We start from the raw sequence: 20,678 nt of genomic DNA on the forward strand, positions 1-20,678 counted from the left end.
TGGAAGGGCCAATCTCTGCAGTTTAAATTGTCTCTGTAGACCTTAATATGGATGTCTACAGGTTGAAAACCTTCCAAATGCCACCTAGGAAGTCTTGACAATAGGTAGCTGTTATGGAGAGTGACAGATCCCTAGCTCTTAAATGTACCTAAAATAGTCACGTTTCTGGACAACAACAGTATTTTAAGATTCAGGAAAACTGGGGGGCAGGATTGAAAATAAATGATCCCTGAGCCAAATGCTACTGATGTTTGTAGAACCCCAAGAAATATTCAAAAACTATTAAATATAACCTGTTTACCCCAGTTAAGGCTATCTTCCTTTTCTGTCTTAATTTCTTCAATCATAAAAGGGAGTGGTCTTTTAAACAAAGTTTCATTCTGAATTATAAAATAAATTGTTACATGTAGACTGCTTTAAAATAAGCTTAACTGAGACTGCTAAATTACTATGGTTATTTATAATAATATATTATTATTTAATTATCAGGCCCAGATGTTCTTTCTGAGGCCAGGGAGTAACAATTCATGACCTCTCCATGAGAAGTATGAAGTATGAGAATGAGACATTATATCAAATTAGAAAACATTATATTCAGGTTGAAGAGAGTCATGAGGAAATGTTTAATTCCTGATTAAAATATACCAATCCTGGAAGGAATAATTCTAACAATATCAAAAACCTAAAAAGGATAATAGTTTCCAGAAAAATGGAGGATTAGACACAGGACTCACTTCTCCCAGAAAAAAAAAATAGCTAGAGAACAGGCAAAAACTGGCCAGAAACTTGTTCTTTGACTTAGGAAATCAAGGAAAGGCTGGACACCACCCAGAAAAGACAGGGGCGTGGAAAGGAAGCTCAGTGCTGAAGTCTGTGAGTAAAAGCTGCTACTGGTGCCTATCCCTCCACCCTTGGAGCAGACAGCACTGAGTCTTCTGGCCCCTAGCAGTAGCTATTGATGGAAAAGGGAGGGGGTGGATGGTCAAGGGTGAAGAGCAGCTTCTGAGAAAGTTTGGTGTAGTAAGGCTTGGCTATGAGGGAGAATTCTCTGTCACTGTTTCTATACTGTGAGCCAGGTCAAAGTTACAGTATACACATTCCATCCTTGATTTGAGTGGAGACATCTGTGAAAGAGCCCCATCTGCTGCCAGACAAAGAATGTCCATGCAAGGAATTTGAAAAGTAAAAAAATAAGAGGCTTTTTTGGAGTCTTTGCAGCCTCCCTCCCAAGACCCTGTAAAACTGGTCTGGAACCCATTACTGGGTCCATGATGCTAATTTGCACAGCTAAGCACAGAGAATTCTAAAAACCTGAATCAAGATGAACAAGGAATCAAAGAAGATCACTAACACACAGCCATACACCACTAAATTGCTGTGCAAGAGAGAGAAACTCTGCATCAGAGTACAAATGCCTAGACATAAGCAGAGAATTACAACCCATACTAAGGAAAAAGAAGATATGGCTCAGGAAAATGAACAAATCAAAGCCACAGATGAGACACAGTGTTTGAGATAACTAATGATGATATTCCTACAGATCTAAATCAAATCAAGGAACTGAAAGACAATATGGCTAAAGAAATAAAGGACATCAAGAAGAGAAAGGGGGAAGTAGGAGTGTTGAGGAAATAATGGCTAAAAATTTCCCAAAGTGATTGAAATGTCTAGGAAATGCCACACACCCCAAACAGTATGAATCCTAACAGGCCTATGACAAGACATGTACTTACCAATTCTGCAATGGTCAAGACAAAGAGAGAATACTGAAAGAAGCAAGAGAAAAGAGATCCATCATATATAAGGAAGGCTCGATAAGAATAAGTGCTGATTTCTCATCTAAATACATGGAGGCAAAAAGGCAGTGGAATGACATAGTTAAGGTGGTAAAAGAAAAAACCGACAGCCAAGAATTTTGTACCCAGCAAACCTGGTGTTCGAAAATGAGGGAGAATTCAAAATACTCAAAGATAAACAGAACTTAAGAGAGTCTGTCAAGAAGAAACCTGTCCTTCAAGAAATACTAAAGGGAGTTCTGCAGGCTGAAAGGAAAAAAAAAAAAAACAGGAGAAAGAGGTTTGGAGGACAGCATAGGCAAGCAAATTATTGGTAAGAATAAATAAAAACATAAAAAGTGAAATAAAAACAACATATGGCATCCATCAACCTAATGAAAATATGGCTAATGTAATTCTTTGACTGTACTAACACTGAATGTGAATGGATTAAATTCTCCAGTCCGGAAACATTGGCAGAATAGAGAAGAAAATATGGCCCATCTATATGCTGTCTACAAGAAACTCCCCTTAGACCCAGAGATGCAAGGAGGCTGAAAATCAATGGTTGGAAAACATCTTTATATGCAAAAAATAACCAGAAAAGGGCAGGCATACGTATACAAAGAAGGTGATTATATATTAATAAAAGGGAAGGTAATCTATGAAGAAGAAAGAATAATCATAACCATTTATGCATCACGCACGTACTTCAAAATACATGAGGCAAACACTGGAAACATTAAGTGGAAAAATAGATGCCTCTACAATTATACCGGGAGACTATAATACACCATTATCACCATTTGAGAAACCATATTGCCAGGGAATCGAAAAAGAAACAGAGATCTTGAATAGTACATTACACGATCTGGACCTAATAGACATACATAGAACATTACACTAAAATACAGTAGAAATACATTCTTCCTATGCAAACATGGATCCTTCCCAAGGATAGACCACATGCTAGACCATGGAATAAATCTCAATAAATTCAGAATGATTGAAATTATACAAAATTATTTCTCTCACCACAACTGAATGAACCTGAAAATCAGTAATGGGCAGAGGACCAGACTAGCCATAAAGATGTATGTTATTTCTTTATTTTTTTTTATTTTTTAAAGATTTATTTTTTATTTCTCTCCCTTTCCTGCCCCCCCAGTTGTCTGCTTTCTGTGTCCATTCACTGTGTGTTCTTCCGTATCCGCTTGTATTCTTGTCAGCGGCGCCAGGAATCTGTGTTTCTTTTTGTTGTGCTATCTTGCTGCGTCAGCTGTCTGTGTGTACAGCGCCACACAGACTGCTGTGTGCACAGACTGGGCTGGCTGCACTTTTTTTGCACTGGGTGGCTCTCCTTATGGGGTGCACTCCTTGAGTGTGGGGCTCCCCTAAGCAGGGGATAACTCTGCAAGGCACGGCACTCCTTGTGCACATCAGCACTGTGTGTGGGCCATCTCATCACACAGGTCAGGAGGCCCTGGGTTTGAACCCTGGACCTCCCATGTGGTAGGCAGATGCTCTATCCATTGAGCCAAATCCATTTCCCAAGATATGTAAGTTAAACAACACATTTTAGGCAATCAGTGGGTCAAGAAGGAAATCACAAAAAAATTAGGAACTAACTTGAAACGAATGAATATTACAATACAACATATCAAAACCTTTGGGATGCAGCAAAAGCAGTGCTGAGAGGGAGTTTCAGAGCCATAAATTACTACATAAAATAAGAAGAAAGAGCTAAAATTAAAGACTTAACTGCACACTGGGAGGAATTAGAAAATGAACAACAAACTAATCCCAAAATAGAAGGAAATAACAAAGATAAGAGCAGAGCTAAATGAAATTGAAAATAACAAAGCACTAGAAAAAATAAACAAAACCAAAAGCTGGTTTATTGAGAGATTAATAAAATTGACAAACCCTTAGCTAGACTAAAAAAAGCAGAGAAGATGCAAATACATGAAATAAGAAATGAGGAAGGGGATATCACTACTGATTCCACAGAAATAAAGAGTTCATAAGAGGATACTTTGAAAAAATGTATATATAATGAGGATAACGTAGAGGAAATGGACAAACTCCTAGAAAGACACAAGCAGCCTACATTGATAAAAGAAGAAATAGATGAAGTCAATAGACCGATCACAAATAACGAGATTGAATTAGTCATCAAAACCTCCCAATTATGAAGGGTCAGGACCAGACAGCTTCATAAGTGAATTCTACCAAACATTCCAGAAAGAACTAACACCAATCCTGATTAAACTCTTCCAAAAAATTGGAGTGGAGGGAGCATTTCCTAACTCATAATTAACTGCCTGAAGGGCAGCCTTTTTCATGACTTCTATTATGCAGGTTTAGAAATGAGCCATGAGAGTAGGGTCAGTGAAGCCTGGTGGTAATCCCAAGGGGGTTAGTGGTGGGAACTGCAGTGGGGCTGGCCAGATGCCTCTTGGGATCTTGGGTATGCATGGAATCTGTGAAACCAGTAACAGAGCCCCAAAGCAGTTTTTCCCCTCTGGAGTTGTGGAGGAGGTAATGATAACATATCTACTAATTTTGATCCTGACTCAGATTCTGGTCAACTGTACTTACACACCAACTTCATCATTCAGTGCTATTCCGATATTAGAAAGAAACTACAAAAGTTAGAGGATGGCCCTCAAACCCCTCAGAAAGACCTAATTAAAGCAGCCTTCAAGGTCTTTAACAATAGAGAAGAGGAAGCCAAATTGGAAAAGCATAAGTGAGATCAGGTTAAAGCCTCCCTCCTTGCTGCTGCCCTCAGAGTCGATTCTCAAAACCCCATCCCTCTTCTTACTTTCAGCCACCACCTGGACCCTATTTCAAATGTGGAAAGGAAGGGCACTGGGCACGTTCCTGCCCTGATCCAAGGCCCCCATCAGGGCATTGCCCGGTGTGTTGGTGCAAGGGTCATTAGTAGTCAGATTGTCCTGAAAACCCTGTTTCGAGGAAAGTCCCTCCAGTGAACCCTATGGATTCAGAGCCAAAATCATCCTTTCCAGACCTTCTTGGAATGACAAAAGATGACTTATGGGTCCCAGGTTCGGAATAGCCCCACATCTCCATCAGTAAGTCCAAACCGAGGTTTATCATCAAGGTTGGATGTAAGCCGAGCTTTTTAATTGACACAGGGGCTACATAGTCAGTCCTCCTAGAACATTCCGGACCTTTATCTACTTCCTCAAACTCTCTTTTGGTAATTGACAGCATCCCTTCTTCTCCATTAATTACCAAGCCACACATATGCTCAATAGAAAATCACACTTTATTCCACCAGTTCGTCATAATCCCTACTCCTAGGTCGGGATATATTGTCTAAATGTCACTCCTCCATTTCCTTTACACTCCCAGCCTCCCAAACCAACTTTTTTCTCCTCCTCTCTACCACATCCACTCCCCTCCCCAATCCCAACTGACATTCCTCCCATATTGCAGACAGAAGCTTGTCCCCGAGTCTGGGATACCAGTTCTCCTTCAGTCACAGCACACCCTGTCAGAATAGTCTTAAGGAAACCCTCCGCTTTCAAATATTCCTCAGTATCCCCTATCCATCTCCATCTGATGAGGCTTGAAAGCCACCACTGGTGGTGGACTTGGCCCAGTGGTTAGGGCGCCCGTCTACCACATGGGAGGTCCAAGGTTCAAACCCCGGGCCTCCTTGACCCATGTGGAGCTGGCCCGTGTGCAGTACTGATGTGCGCAAGGAGTGCCCTGCCACAGGGGTTTCCCCTGTGTAAGGGAGCCCCAAGCGCAAGGAATGCGCCCTGTAAGGAGAGCCGCCCGGCGTGAAAGAAAGTGCAGCCTGCCCAGGAATGGTGCTGCACACACAGAGAGCTGACACAACAAGATGACGCAACAAAAAGAAATACAGATCCCCCTGCCTCTGACAACAACAGAAGTGGACAAAGAAGACACAGCAAATAGACACAGAGAACAAACAACTAGGGTGGGGGGGCAGGGGAAGGGGAGAGAAATAAATAAATAATTTAAAAAAAAAGAAAGAAAGAAAGCCACCATTGACAAACTGCTGCTGGCCTCCTGAGTCCAACTAACTCACCCTTTAATACTCCAATTCTAGCAGTTAGGAAACCAACAGAAGCTATAATCTTGTGGAGAACCTTAGAACTATTAATGAAGCCCATAGCTTATCATTCCCCTACTTCCTAACCCATACAGTCTTCTCTCCCACATACCCCTCAAACTATACATTACACCACATGACGTCAAGGATGCCTTTTTCACTATTCCCCAAGATGAGACTTCCTAAGACAATTTTGCCTTCATGTCGACAGACCCTGAAGACCCCCTAAATTCCCCACAACTAACATGGACAGTTCTGCCCCAGGGCTTTAGAGATAATCCCCACATTTTTAGGCAGGCCCTACAATGAAACCTCCCTAACCTAACTCCCCTCCAGTACTCGTCTCCCAATATGTCGATGACCTCCTCCTTTGTAGCCCCTCCTACAAACATCCATAACCCACACCATCACCTGCCTGACTTCTTGGTGATAAGAGATACTGTGGGGAAGTGGACTTGGCCCAGTGGTTAGGGCATCCGTCTACCACATGGGAGGTCCATGGTTCAAACCCCGGGCCTCCTTGACCCATGTGGAGCTGGCCCACGTGCAGTGCTGATGCGCGCAAGGAGTGCTGTGCCATGCAGGGGTGTCCCCCGCATAGGGGAGCCCCACATGCAAGGAGTGCATCCCGTAAGGAGAGCCGCCCAGTGCGAAAGCAAGTGCAGCCTGCCCAGGAATGGTGCCCACACTCAGAGAGCTGACACAAGATGATGCAACAAAAGGAAACACAGACTTCCAGTGCCACTGATAAGTATAGAAGGGGTCACAGAAGAACACACAGTGAATAGAAACAGAGAGCAGACACTTGGGGGGCAGGGGGCAAAAGGGGAGAGAAATTTTTTTTTTTAATCTTAAAAAAAGAGAAAGATACTGTGTTTCCCCAAGCAAAGGACAATTTTTAAAAATCTGAAATAACCTATCTTGGGCTTCATCTTGTCCCCTCACATAAGCAGAAAAAATCTAACTTATCAACAGCTATCAGCTCCCACAAACTAAAACAACCTCCTTTCTTTCCTATGACTTGTCAACTTTCTCCATCTCTGCATTCCAAACTTCAGACCTATATCTAAACCTCTCTATCAGGCTGCTTCTGGCAATTTAAAGGAACCTCTTGATTCCCCCCTATGGCACACATTTCCCTTCAATTGGCTTTAAAAAGCCCTATTAACAGCACCTCCTCATTTGGTGTTTCAGGCAACTGGTCCTTGGTGAGGAAATATTTGGGAAAGAAATTTATTTTGGAAAGCCTTGCCATATACTTCTACTGATAGATTTTCCTCTGTGACTTCACTACAGAAAAAAGAATGTAGGCCAAAGTAAGTATAATCAGGGAAGTGGATGAGACTCAATCAGCTGGGCTCCTATCTACCACATGGGAGGCCCTGGGTTCACTTCTCAGGGCCTACTGGTGAAGGCAAGCTGGCTGGTGCCCATGGAGAGCCAATGGCCCACACCCATGGAAAACCAGAGCAGCAAGATGACACAACAAAGGGAGACAAGCAGATGCAGAAGGACATGCAGCAGATGGACATGGAGAGCATATAGTTAGCAAGAGGCAAGGGGGGGGGGGCGATAAATAAATAAAAATAAATCTTAAAAAAAAAGAATAATCACTCTTGTATAGAAGAGTACTGTTTCTATAATTTGAAACTTTCTGAACGGTCAGGTTCAGGCCTGTTGCAACTGTAAAAAGATTACTAAATGAATAGACTATATGTAAATTGTACAAAATGTTATTAACATTAATCATTAAGAGCTTAAACAGTACTATACTACTAACTGCTATTTGGAATAAAAAACCTGTTTTGAATTCCCTGGAGACAGCATGTGTACTATGGCCAAGCCACCTAGTGTAAATACAGATCCCAACAAAAAATTTGGCTTTAGGAAAATGTCGCAAACATTTAAAATAATGGCTTTAATGGTCATTTTCAGTATATGGTAGGAGAAGATTGTGCTTTAATTAAATATACATCACACCATCAATACGGGGAAGGTTGAAAGTTACTCCTAATGTTGAAAGCTATAAAAAACTAGTTTGTACCTGACAAGACAATGAAAGAAAGAAAGCAATCCCTTTGGAACAAATTTTTTAAAATGTTCATAGTGGTTTGTTTTGACAGTATGCATTTTATGACAACATACAGATTCAGGGCACCCTAGGCCTCTCTTCATATCCTAAAGAAAACAAGCATTTACATTATTCATGAGTTGCCCTGAAGTAAAAAAAAAGATCAATGATACACTTACCCCTTAGGTAGGTTAAACAGTCCTGGGGTGGACAGCTTTAATACCATCATGGAAGTTTGACAAGGAATAGAGAATTAAAAACAAAATACTGTTCTTGGGAATGGAAACGTCTTTCATCTGCTGTTATTACCAGCAAATGCCACTCATATCAAAACAGGTAGGAGGTGCAGCCCTTCAAACATAGAACTATTTGAGCAAACTGACCAGTATACATTACAGTTTTAAAATGAAAGTTATATACTATATGTTACAAGTCCCATCTAGGCAGTTTCAAACTGACATCTATTTCTTTTTTTTTTTTTTATTGATTTTGTAAAAATATTACATTAAAAAAATATGAGGTCCCATTCAACCCCACCACCCCCACCGCACCCCTCCCCCCCCCAGCAACACTCACTCCCATCATCATGACTGTGCTTGCTTTGTGATCATACCCCTTGGTGGTGGTACAGGTCTAGTGACTTCTTTTTCACTGCAGGCTTTAAAATGTGAAAGGAACACATTAGCATTTCATCCACACTCTTCATGGCACCTGTACTGTCAAACTCTCCACAATAATTGGGTGCAAAAAACAGAGTGACCAACTGTCGTCTTCAACCACCCGACGGGCTCTACATATAAGATCCAAATCATGCTTATGGAGAAATTTTGCAACCACTTCTGCGCAAAATGTGTTGCACATTCCTCTGTCATTCACTCCAGAGACATTTACTGATGGCATACCACAAAATATCACAAAGAAGACCTTGACCTGATGCATCACTTGTTTGCATAATTTCTGAATCTGCTCCATAGGTTGACGATCTGGTGATCAACCTTCATGACAACAGAATATTTTCTCATCCACGATGGCTCCTATTGGTAAACAGTTAAAGCAGTCTGTGAAAGTTTTCCATAGTTTAATGTTGTGTCTTCTTTTTCATTCATGATAAAATTGATGCTGGCACATTCGTGGTTTCTTTGGAGAAAAAAGAAATTCTCAGGATATTTGATTTTGTAGGCCACTAAGAGGCAGATAGTCACCAACGATTGCTTCCCTCTGTCCACCTAGTCCCTGAGAAACAAATAGTTGCTTTCTGGTAGAAAACCACCGTACTCAAAAAGTCAAAGCAAATCATAGTATTGCCTGTGGATATCACCACGTGTTTCGAGTGGTGCTTCAAGTTCTAGTAGGATAGGCTGACTGAGAAAGATCTCATGAGACTTTAAGTCCAGTCCTCTGAGTTCATTCTCCCGTAGCTGGACATTCTCACCAGGCTTGGACGCTCTCACTTCCAGCAGCCGTTAGATGATGCTGTCGAGGCTGAGTTTATCTGTATCTGCCATAGCCTTCCCACTCCTGACCCTCCTGCAGTGGTACACCCGGGACTCACACCTCCTATCCTACTAGAGCCAAGAGGCGGTGGTGGTGTGGTGGCCACAGCCGCTGAAGGTCTCACCAACCATCCTACTCCCTGCTCCCTCCTTCTCTACCAGCTGAAATTGTCTTGACCTTCCATTTTATCCAGTGGATTACAAAGGAGAAACAGATTAAATAAAGCAGGTTAACTACAGCCGGCTAACATACCAGTGATCCTTTGCAGTGCTGGTAATAGACCTCTGCCCCTGCCCAAAGAAAGAACAAGCAAAGAGATCAGGCTGACACCAGCAAAGTGTGGATCTTCACCAGATGGCCACAATTGTACACCAGCATCCTGCTTGCAAATTAACAGACTGGGTCTCAAGCACACCCTGCCCAAACTATTCACAGTCATCATAGTCCAGTAGTTCACATCATCCTTGGAACTCAGGTACTAAACATAAGTCATGTCTGCCTTATCCCTCCCCATTCCTCCATGCCTTCCCTTTGTTTCAAGGAGGCACATAAGCTGCTCCACCAGGAGGCCCCTTTAAGCAGAAACCTCTTTTTGTGATGCTTCTGCATTAATGCAACTTTAGCTCACTAAATTTGCTCTGTGGCCCTTTTGTAAGTCTGTTTATTTTATTTTCAGCACAACAGTACTTGGCATACAGAAGTGGGATCTGAAGGTGGATGCTGGGAGGATGCCTCTGATGCCTCAGAGATGAGCAAGGTACCTGCAGGAATTCTTTCATTCTGTCCTCTCCAAGATCCTTCCCTGGCTCACTTGGCTAGCACCTAGTGGATCTTCGAACTCCCACTACATTGCATTTGAGGTCAAAATCCATTTGTTTCAGGACCTCTGTTCTGGTCTCTTTTTTTGGCATCAGGTAAGAGAATTCTCTTCTTTTGCTGTTTCTGTTCCTTTACTGTTTCTCTGGACTTACTATGGGAAAGAGTAAGTTTTACATTTCTGTGCTTCTGTGTTTCTGTGCTTTGTGTCTGTCTGTTTAATATATATTTTCCTACCTCTTAATGGTAATATTAAATTAACAAATAAAAATTCTTAAGAGAGCTCTAACCAAAAGGCTTAAAAACAAATGAATACTCTTAGAGTCCCAGAAATTGGAAAAGCTGAGCTTCTGGTGCTCTTTAAAATCCTTCTGTCTTCTCCCTCTGTGTTCTAACTTAGTTTAACTCCCCTTCTATAATAATATTTCCCAACTCCTAATGAAGATTCAGTGAGACTTATAAAGAATTCAATCTTATCATTCAAATAGAAGCCTGGATATTCAAACCTTTCCCAATTAATTTACAGGACTCCTGGTAAAAGTCATGCAAAAAATTTACATAAAACTATTTGATTAAGCAGAGCAAAGGTGATTTTCAACACACTGCAATCTGAGAACCTTACAGTAAAAATAGAGTATAATCTAAAATAAATATTTTAAGTGCTTAATATTTATGTCATCATAATCAAAAGTAATTCATTTAAGGAAAAAACTTCTCTCCAAGCTTTGTATAAATTAAATTTTTATATATGTCTAATTTTAAAGAATTTAAGAAAACTGTAAAGACAAAATACCATCATAAATTTAAAAATTTGTGTAAAATTAAATTGTATACATTACCTTCTTTTTTGGAAACAGTGTAATAATACCTATATGAGCCATTAATCCCTGTTTAAAACCTGTATTACTGTTTTAAAGTATGCCAGCTGATGTGTTTAAGGTGCCTTAACTAAGGTGTTTTAAGTACTGCAACAATTCTGCTAGTACAAAATGTGTTTTCATAGTTTCATTTGTATTGTTTCACTATATGATTTAGAAAAAAACAAGGAATAATAATAAAAAACTTAAGAACATCAATTTTTTTGTTCAGTTTCCATGCTAATTCTAATTGAACCTGGATAACCACATTAATAAGTTAGTGCGGTTAAAGTTGAGTAATTTTAAACCAAATAATAGTATAAAAAGATAAAAGTGTTGGCTGCTTTTGTAAGCATGCAATTAAACCGTGGCTTAGCCCTGATAGCAACCAGCCCACCGAGCTATTTCAAAAATGTCTTTGTAAATATTTCATAAATGTTTTTTCACTGAAATACTGATAAAATAATAAAATGAAAAAATATTTCTGACAATTTTGTTTTACATAAGTATGTTCTCCCTAAATTTATACAAATATGCTAATGTTACATTACTGTTTAAAATGAAAAACACGAAAATTACATTTGCATTTTACTGAAATGGACATTTATTCTGACATGTTTGATTTTGATGGTAATTATGTGTTGTAAAATGTTTAGAGATAGTTTCCAAAATTATTTTGGCAATTTAAGTATGTAAGGTATATAGAATTTTTTTTTTTTTTTGAGGTACCAGGGTCGGGGATTGAATCTGAGACCTTGTATGTGGGACGCTGGTGCTTAACCACTAAGCTATATCAGTTCCTCTGAGTTGGTCATTTCATTTGTTTGCTAATTATTTCTTTTTTTGTTTTTAGGAGGCAGCAGGAACTGAACCCGGGACTTCCCATGTGGGAATCAGGCACTCAATTGCTTGAGCCACAACTGCTCTCTAGAATTTTTTTTTAAAACAAATAATTTTACTGATACATATTAATAAAGCATACAATTATCCAAAGTATACGATCAATGTTATTTGGTATAATCACATAGTTGTGAATTCATTACTTCAGTCATTATTAGAGCATTGTCATTATTTCAATAATAATAATTTAAAAAAACAGACAAACAGGAAAATTCCTCACTTCCTGATGTCTGTATGCTTCCCCTCTTGTACATAGCTGTTGTTTGGGGCTATTCTATCCAAAGTGTATAGTCAATGGCTTTCAGTATAATAATAGTGTTGTACATTCATCATTACAAAAATTTTAGCACAATTTCATTACTCCAGAAAGAAAGATTCCACACCTCTTAGTTTTCCTTATCAGACTAACATAACTACTAGTCTCGTTTCATCTTTATAAATTGATTTATATTTACATTTTATATAAATGGACTCTGTATTTGGTCTCCTTCACTTAGTATAATTTTTTTTGGTTGATATTAACATTTTGTAGTATTAACTTACATTTCTTCAGCTTCAAAGAAATACTGTGTTATAAAGGCAATTTTAACCATATTCATATTTCACATATTTCATGTAATATATTTAGTTCAAATTATGGCCATCACACAGTATTTGTCCTTTTGTGTCTGACTTGCTTCACTCAACATAAAGTACTCCAGGTTCATCCAAATCGTCTTATGTTTCACGACTTCATTTCTTCTTCCTATTGCATAATATTCCATCATGTATATATGTCATAAGTTGTTTATCCACTCTGCAGCTGACAGACAACTGGGTTTTTCCCAACTCTGCTATTGTAAATAACACTGCTATGAACGTTGGTGTGTAGATATCTATTTGTGTCACTACTCTCTGTTCTTCTGGGTAGATACCTGGCAATGGTATTGCGGGTCCCATGGCAAGTCTATACTCAACTTCCTTAGGAACTGCCAAACAGTCCTCCACAGCCGCTGTACCATCGACGTTCCCACCAAAAGTGAATAGGTGTTCCTATCTCATCACATCCACTCCAACATTTACAGTTTTCCAAATTTTTAATAAAGGTCTGTCTAATAGGTATGCAACGATAACTCATTGTAGTTTTTTTTTGAAGGTTTGGTTTTTAACCCTGTTTAATTCCATACTCGACTTTTTTTCTTCCCTTCCCCCCCCCATCCTGCTGTTTTTTGCTGTGTTCATTGGCTGTGTGAGCTTCTGTATCTATTTCTCTTTTTGTCGTCTCTTCTCATTTTTCTCCTCTAGGATTCACTGGAATTCAATTCTGGGACCTCTAATGTGGATAGAGGTTCCCTGTCAATTGTGCCACCTCATTTCCTGGTCTCTGCTGCATTTCACCTTGACTCTCCCCTTCATTTCTCTTTTGTTGCATCATCATTTTGCTGTATGACTCACTTACATGGGCACTGGCTCACAGTGCCGGCACTTGTCGCCATGTGAGCACTGGCTCACCACACGGACACTTGCGCAGACACTCAGCTCACCACACGGCCACTCAGCTTGCCACAGCTACTTGCATGGGCATTCAACTTGCCGCAGGGGTAGCCACATGGCACTTGGCTCACAGTGCAGGCACTCGGCTCATCATGAAAGCACTGGCACACCATGTAGGCACTGGCTCACCATGCAGGCAAGCTTTCCCTTCTTCTTTTTTTTTTTTTACCAGGAGGACTCCGGGATCGAACCTGGGTCCTCCCATATGGTGGGTGGAGGCCTTATCACTTGAGCCACATTGGCTTCCCTCATTGTTGCTGTGATTTGCATTTCCCTAATTGCTAGTGATGTTGAACACTTTTTCATGTGTTTCTTCACCATTTGTATTTCTTCTTTGGACAGTTGTCTTTTCAAGTCTTTTGCCCATTTTTTAACTAGATGCTTTTGTCTTTTTATTGTTGAGTTGTATGATCTCCATATATCATGAAAATTAAACCCTTATCAGATATGTGATTGCCAAATATTTTCTCCCATTGAGTCAGCTGCCTTTTCACCCTTTTGACAAAGTACTTTAAGGTGCAGAAGTGTTGAATTTTGAGGAGGTCCCATGTATCTTCTTTTGTTGCTTGTGCTTTGGGCATAAGGTTTAAGAAACTACTGCCTATCACAAGATTCTGAAGACATTTTCCTCTATTTTCTTCTAGGAATCTTAGGGTTTTATTTTTATATTTAAGTCCGTGATCTATTTTGCATTAATTTTTGTATAAGGTGAGAGATATTAATCTTCTTTCTTTTGGATATGGCTATCCAGTTCTCCCACACCATTTGTTGAATAGACTGTTCTGGCCTAGCTGAGTAGACTTAATGCCTTGTCAAAAATCACTTGAGGAAGCCAATGTGGCTCAAGTGATAAGGCCTCCACCTACCTGGGTGGAGTACCTGGGTCCCTGGGGCCTCCTGGTACAAAAGAAGAAGAGAAAGCATGCCTGCATGGTAAGCCAGTGCCCACATGGTGAGCCAAGTGCCCTCATTATGAGGCAAGTGCTCACATGGTGAGCTGAATGCCTGCACAGCAAGCTGAGTGCCATTGTGGGTGCCTGCATGGTGAGCTGAGTGCCCATATGGTGAGCTGAGAGCCCATGAGAGAGCCCTCATGGCAACCCAAGTGCCCGTGTGAGTACTGGCATGGGAGGCCAGTGCCCACATGGCTAGCCAAGTGTGCATGCAGCAAGGTGAGGGCCCACGCGGTGAGCCAGTGCCTGCCTAAATGAGCCATGCACCAAGATGATGACATAACAAAAGAGACAAAGGGGAGAGCCAAGAGTAAACACAGCAGAAACCAGGAACTCAAGTGGAACAATTAACAGGGAAATTCTCTCCACATCAGAGGTCCCCAGGATTGAATCCTGGGGAATCCTTGAGGAGAAAGAGAAGAGAATATAAAAAGAGAAGTAGATACAGAAGATCACACAGTGAATGGAAACAGCAAAACAGCAGGGCAAGGGGGGAGGGAAATTGGAGGGGAAGAAAAAAAATCACGTGACTGTTGATGTGAGGGTCAATTTTTGAATTCTTGATTTAGTTCCATTGATCAATCTGCCTGTCCTTATACCGGTAGCATACTTACCTGTAGCTAAGTAATATGCTTTAGATTCAGGAAGTGAGAGTTCTACAACTTCGTGCTATTTTAAGATATTTTTAACTGTTCAGGGCCACTTAACCCTCGAAATAAATTTGATTATTAGCTCTTCAATTTCTGCAAAAATGGCTATTGGAATTTTTATTGGGATTGAATCTGTAAATCAGTTTGGGTAGAACTGACATCTTTTTTTAAAGATTTATTTATTTATTTTTAATTTATTTCTCTCCCCTTCCCCCACCCCCAGTTGTCTGCTCTCTGTGTCCATTCACTGTGTGTTCTTCTGTGTCCACTTGTATTCTTTTCAGAGGCACCAGGAATCTGTATCTCTCTTTTGTTGTGTCATCTTGCTGCGTCAGCTCTCCATGTGTGGTGCCATTCCTGGGCACGCTGCACTTTTTTTGCACAGGGTAGCTCGCCGTGCACATCTTGCATGTGGGGCTCCCCTATGTGGGGGACACCCCTGCATGGCATGGCATTCCTTGCGCACATCAGCGCTGCACGTGGGCCAGTTCACCACATGGGTCAGGAGGTCCTGGGTTTGAACCCTGGACCTCCTATATGGTAGGTGGATGCTCTATCAGTTGAGCCAAATCCACTTCCCAGAATTGACATCTTAACAATAATTAGTTTTCTAATCCACAAACACAGAATGTCCTTCCATTTATTTAAGTCTTCTTCAGTTTCTTTTAGCAATGTTTTATAGTTTTCTGAATATACAATCCTTAATGTCCTTAGTTAAGTTTAGTCCAAAGCATTTGATTGTTTTAGTCTCTCTTGTAAATGGAATTGTTTTTCTGATTTCCTTCTCAGATTGGCCGTCAGTAGAGTATAGGAACGCTATAGACTTTTGTGTATTAACCTTATATCCCCCACTTTGCTGAAGTCATCTATTAATTCTCATAGCTTTGCTGTGGATATTTCAGGATTTTGTAGATATAGACTCAGGTCCTCAGTACACTGTGAAAGTTTTACTTCTTCCTTTCGTATTTGGGTGACTTTTATTTCTTTGTCTACCCTAACTGCTCTAGCTAGAACTTCTAGCACAATATTGAATAATAATGGTGACAGTGGGCATCCTGGTCTTGTTCCTGATATCAACAGGAAAGTTTTCAGTCTTTCACCATTGAGTACAATTCTAGCTATAGGTTTTTCATATATGCAATTTGCCGTATTGAGAAAGTTTCCCTCTATTCCTATCATTTTGGGGTGTTTTATGAAGAAAGGGTGCTGTATTTTGTCAAATGCCTTTTCTGCATCAATTGAGAGGATCATGTGATTTTTCTTCTTCAATTTATCAATGTGGTTTATTACACTAATTGATTTTCATGTGTTGACCCACTTTTGCATACCTGAGATAAAACCACTTAACTGTGGTGTATAATACTTTTAATGTGCTTTTGGAGTCTGTTTCCAAGTATTTTGTTGAGGATTTTTGCATCTATATTTTGCATCTATATTCATTAGAGATATTGGTCTCTAATTTTCTTTTTTCATAGAATATTTTTTAATTTATTTTTCTCCCCTTCCCCGCCCATCCCCAGTTGTCTGCTCTCTGTGTCCATTCGCTGTGTGTTCTTCTGTGTCCGTTTGTATTCTTGTCAGCAGCACCGGAAATCTGTGTCTCTTTTTGTTGCGTCATCTTGCTGCATCAGCTCTCCGTGTGTGCAGCGCCACTCCTGGGCATGCTGCACTTTTTTCACACAGGGCAGCTCTCCTTATGGGGTGCACTCTTTGCACGTGGGGCTCCCCTATGTGGGGGACACCACTGTGTGGCGTGGCACTCCTTGTGTGCATCAGCACTGCGCATGGGCCAGCTCATCACACAGGTCAAGAGGCCCTGGGTTTGAACCCTGGACCCCCCATGTGGTAGGCAGATGCTCTATCCATTGAGCCAAATCCACTTTCCTTTTCATAGTATCTTTAACTGGTTTTGGTATTAGGGTGATGTCAGCTTCATAAAATAAGTTTGGTAGCATTCTTTCATGTTCAATTTTTTTGAAGAACAAGATTGGTATTAGTTCATCTTTGGGTGACTGGTAGAGTTCACCTGTGAAGCCACGTGGTCCTCAGCTTTTTGTCTTTGGTCAGATTTTTTTTTAAAGATTTATTTATTTTTATTTATTTCTCTCCCCTTTCCCCTCTGCCCCCAGTTGTCTGCTCTCTGTGTCTATTCTCTGTGTTTTCTTCTGTGACTGCTTCTATCCTTATCAGCGGCACTGGGAATCTATGTTTCCTTTTTGTTGTGTCATCTTGTTGTGTCAGTTCTCTGTGTGTGCAGTGTCGTTCTTGGGCAGGCTGCACTTTCTTTTGCGCTGGGCGGCTCTCCTTCTGGGGCGCACTCCATGTGTGTGGGGATCCCCTATGCAGGGGACACCCCGGTGTGGCAGGGCAGTCCTTGCACACATCAGCACTGCACAGGGGCCAGCTCCACATGGGTCAAGGAGGCCCGGGGTTTGAACCAGGGACCTCCCTTGTGCTAGGCAGATGCCCTATCCATTGGGCCAAGTTCACTTCCCTGGTCAGATTTTGATGACTGTTTCAATCTTTCACTTGTGATTTTGTTTGTTGAGGTCTTCTATCTCTTCTAAAGTCAATATAGGTGGTTCATGTGTTTCTAGGAATTTATCCATCTCATTTACAATTTCCAGTTTTTGGCATTCACTTGTTCAAAGTATTCTTTTATAGTCTATCTTATTCTACAGAGTCGGTAGTAAAGCACCCCTTTCATTTCTGATTTTATTTGTGTCTTGTCTTTTATTTTCTTTGTCAGTCTAACTAAGGGTTTGTTGATTTTGTTGATCTTCTTAAAGCACCAACTTTTGTTTTGTTGATTCTATTGCTTTTTGTAGTTGTTCTCGATTTAATCTTTTTCTGCTCTGATCTTTAGTATTTCTTTCCTTTGGTTTAGTTTGGGATTAGTTTTGCTTTTGTTTTCCTAGTTCTTCCAGGTGTGCATTTAGATCATCAATTTAGGTCTTTCTTCCTTTTTAATGTAAGCATTAGGGTTATAAATTTCCCTCTCAGCATTACCTTTGCAGTAACCCATAGGATTTGTTATGTTCTCTTCTCATTTTCATTCAACTCAAGATATTTGCTGAATTTCCTTACAATTTCTTCTTTGACCCACTGATTGTTTAAGAGTGTTTTGTTTAGTCTCCATATATTTATGAATTTTCCTTTTTTCTGTATATTGTTGATTTCCAACATCATTCCATTATGAGCAGAGAAACTGTTTTGTATAATTTCAATCTTTTTAAATTTATTGAGACTTGTCTTGTGACCCAACATATGGACTTTTTTGGAGAAGGACTATGAACTCCTGAAAAGAACGTATATCCTGCTGTTTTGGCATGCAGTACTCTATAGACATCTGTTAGGTCTAGTTCATTTAGCATGTTATTCAAGTTTTTTGTTTATTTATCCTCTCTCCAGATGTTCTAGCCAATACTGAGAGTGGTGTATTTATCACTTCAGCTTTGCCAGTGTGTGCCTCATGTATCTTGGGGCACTGAGGTTAGGTACATAAATATTTATAGTAGTTTTTTTGTTGTTGTTGAATTGCAACTTTTATTAATGTAAATTAACATTCTTCATTTATTATAACAATTTTGCATTGAAAATCTATATTGTCCAGTATTAGTATTGCTACTCCAACTTCTTTTGGTTACAATTTGCATGGAATATCTTTTTCCAACCTGTCACTTTTAACCTAATTGTATCCTTATGTCCAAGATGAGTCTCCTGTAGCCAACATAGATGGGTCATTTTTTTAATGCATTCTATCAGTCTGTGTCTTTTGACTGTGGAGTTCAAGTGATTAACAGTCAATGTTATAACTGTAAAGGCATTACTTACTTCATCAATTTTAACCTATGGCTTTCTGTTGTCATATTGTACTATAATTTATCTTTTTACCCTTTAATTTACCCTTTCTAATAACCTTCATTTCTATACTCTTCTCTAAGTCTCTCATCCTTGTTTTTTCCTTTCAGGCTGCAGCTCTCCCTGTAGTAACACTTATAATTCTGGTCTTTTGGTGACATATTCTAACAGTTTTTCTTTTTTGTGTGAAGACTTTGAACTCACCCTATTAAAAAGATTTACTTAATTTACTTTTAAATTTTTTCTTTATTTCTTCTCCCTTCCCCCAGATGATTCGCTCATCTGCATGTTGTTTGCTCACCTTCTCCTGGAGGCACTGGAAATTGAGCCTGGGACTGCCCACATGAGAGGTGAGAGGCCACCAGAATGAGCCAGATCTGCTCACAGTAAGCTGCAGTGTCTGCTGGCTTGAGCCTCTGCTTGTTGCAGTGGGGGCAGAGTAGCACACTGGAGTGGAGAAGGAGTCTCATTTGTTGGGGTGGGAAGTGGCTTCTAGCTCACTGCAGCAGGAAGTAGCTTCTAGCTTGCTGGGGAGGGAGGCGGCTTCTAGCTCACTGCAGTGGGAAATGGCTTCTAGCTCAATGCAGAAGAACATGGCATCTGCTCATCTTATTTTAGGAGGCACTGGCACTCAATCTCTGGACCTCCCATGTGGTAGGCAGGTGCCCATGTGATTAAGCCACATCAGCATGCCTCCTCTCATTTTTGAAGGACAGGTTTGCCAGATACAAAATTCTTGGCTGGCAGTTTTTCTCTTTCAATACCTTAAATACATCATACCACTTTCTTCTCTCCTCTGTGGATTCTGATGAATGGTTGGCATTTAATCTTAATGACTTTCCCTTGTATGGGATGCTTCACTTTTCTCTTTTGGCTATCAAAATCTTCTCTTTATCTCTGATGTTGTCATTCTGAATAGCAGGTGTCTCAGGGTAGGTCTATTTGTGTTTGTTCTCTTTGGGGTGTGTTGTCCTTGGATATTGAAATTTATGTTTTTAATAAGGGTAGGGAAGTTTTCAGTCATTATTTCCTCAAATATTCTTTCTGCCCCTTTTCCATTTTCTTCTCCTTCTAGGAGGCTGATAATGTGTATGTATTTGAATTTTGGATTATCATTCATTTTTTCCATTTTCTTTTCTTTCTCTTCTCCTGTTTTTTCCAGCTCAGATGTTCTGTCTTCAAAATCACTAATTCTGATATCGAGCAGTTCAAATCTGCTCTTATGTGCCTCTACTGTATTTTTCTCATCCATCATGACTTTCATTCCCATAAGTTCTGTTACTTTTCTTTGCAAACTTTCAAATTGTTTTTTATGAACACCCAGTGTCTTCTTAATATCCTTTATCTTTTTAGTCGTATTTTCTTTCAATTCTTTAAATTGATTTTGGAGAGTTGTGTGGTTATCATTGATTAATTGTTTAAATCCTAAATCTCTTCAAGATATTTGGTTTGTTCCTTTGACTGGGCCATCTCTTCCTGTTTCCTAGTCTGGTGTTTAATTTTTTGCTGATTTTTGAGGCATCTGTTATGTTGGTGAATTTACTCTAATGGCCAATTTCTCTCTCTTGCATATTATTATTTTTTCACAGCTCATTTTTGATACTCGGTTCAATTTATCATAATTCTTTAAAATTGCCCAGCGTAAGTTATAAAATCA

The 20,678-nt window shown here is 40.0% G+C and overlaps 1 pseudogene; it reads right to left on the minus strand.

The window, feature by feature from the left end:
- Positions 1 to 942: 942 nt before the first annotated feature.
- LOC101424875 (serine/threonine-protein phosphatase PP1-gamma catalytic subunit-like) lies at positions 943 to 9,462 on the minus strand (annotated as a pseudogene).
- Between the last annotated feature and the right edge of the window lie 11,216 nt (positions 9,463 to 20,678).

Source organism: Dasypus novemcinctus, chromosome 14 (genome assembly GCF_030445035.2).
Source record: "Dasypus novemcinctus isolate mDasNov1 chromosome 14, mDasNov1.1.hap2, whole genome shotgun sequence".
In the NCBI taxonomy this organism is placed as follows: Eukaryota; Metazoa; Chordata; class Mammalia; order Cingulata; family Dasypodidae; genus Dasypus; species Dasypus novemcinctus.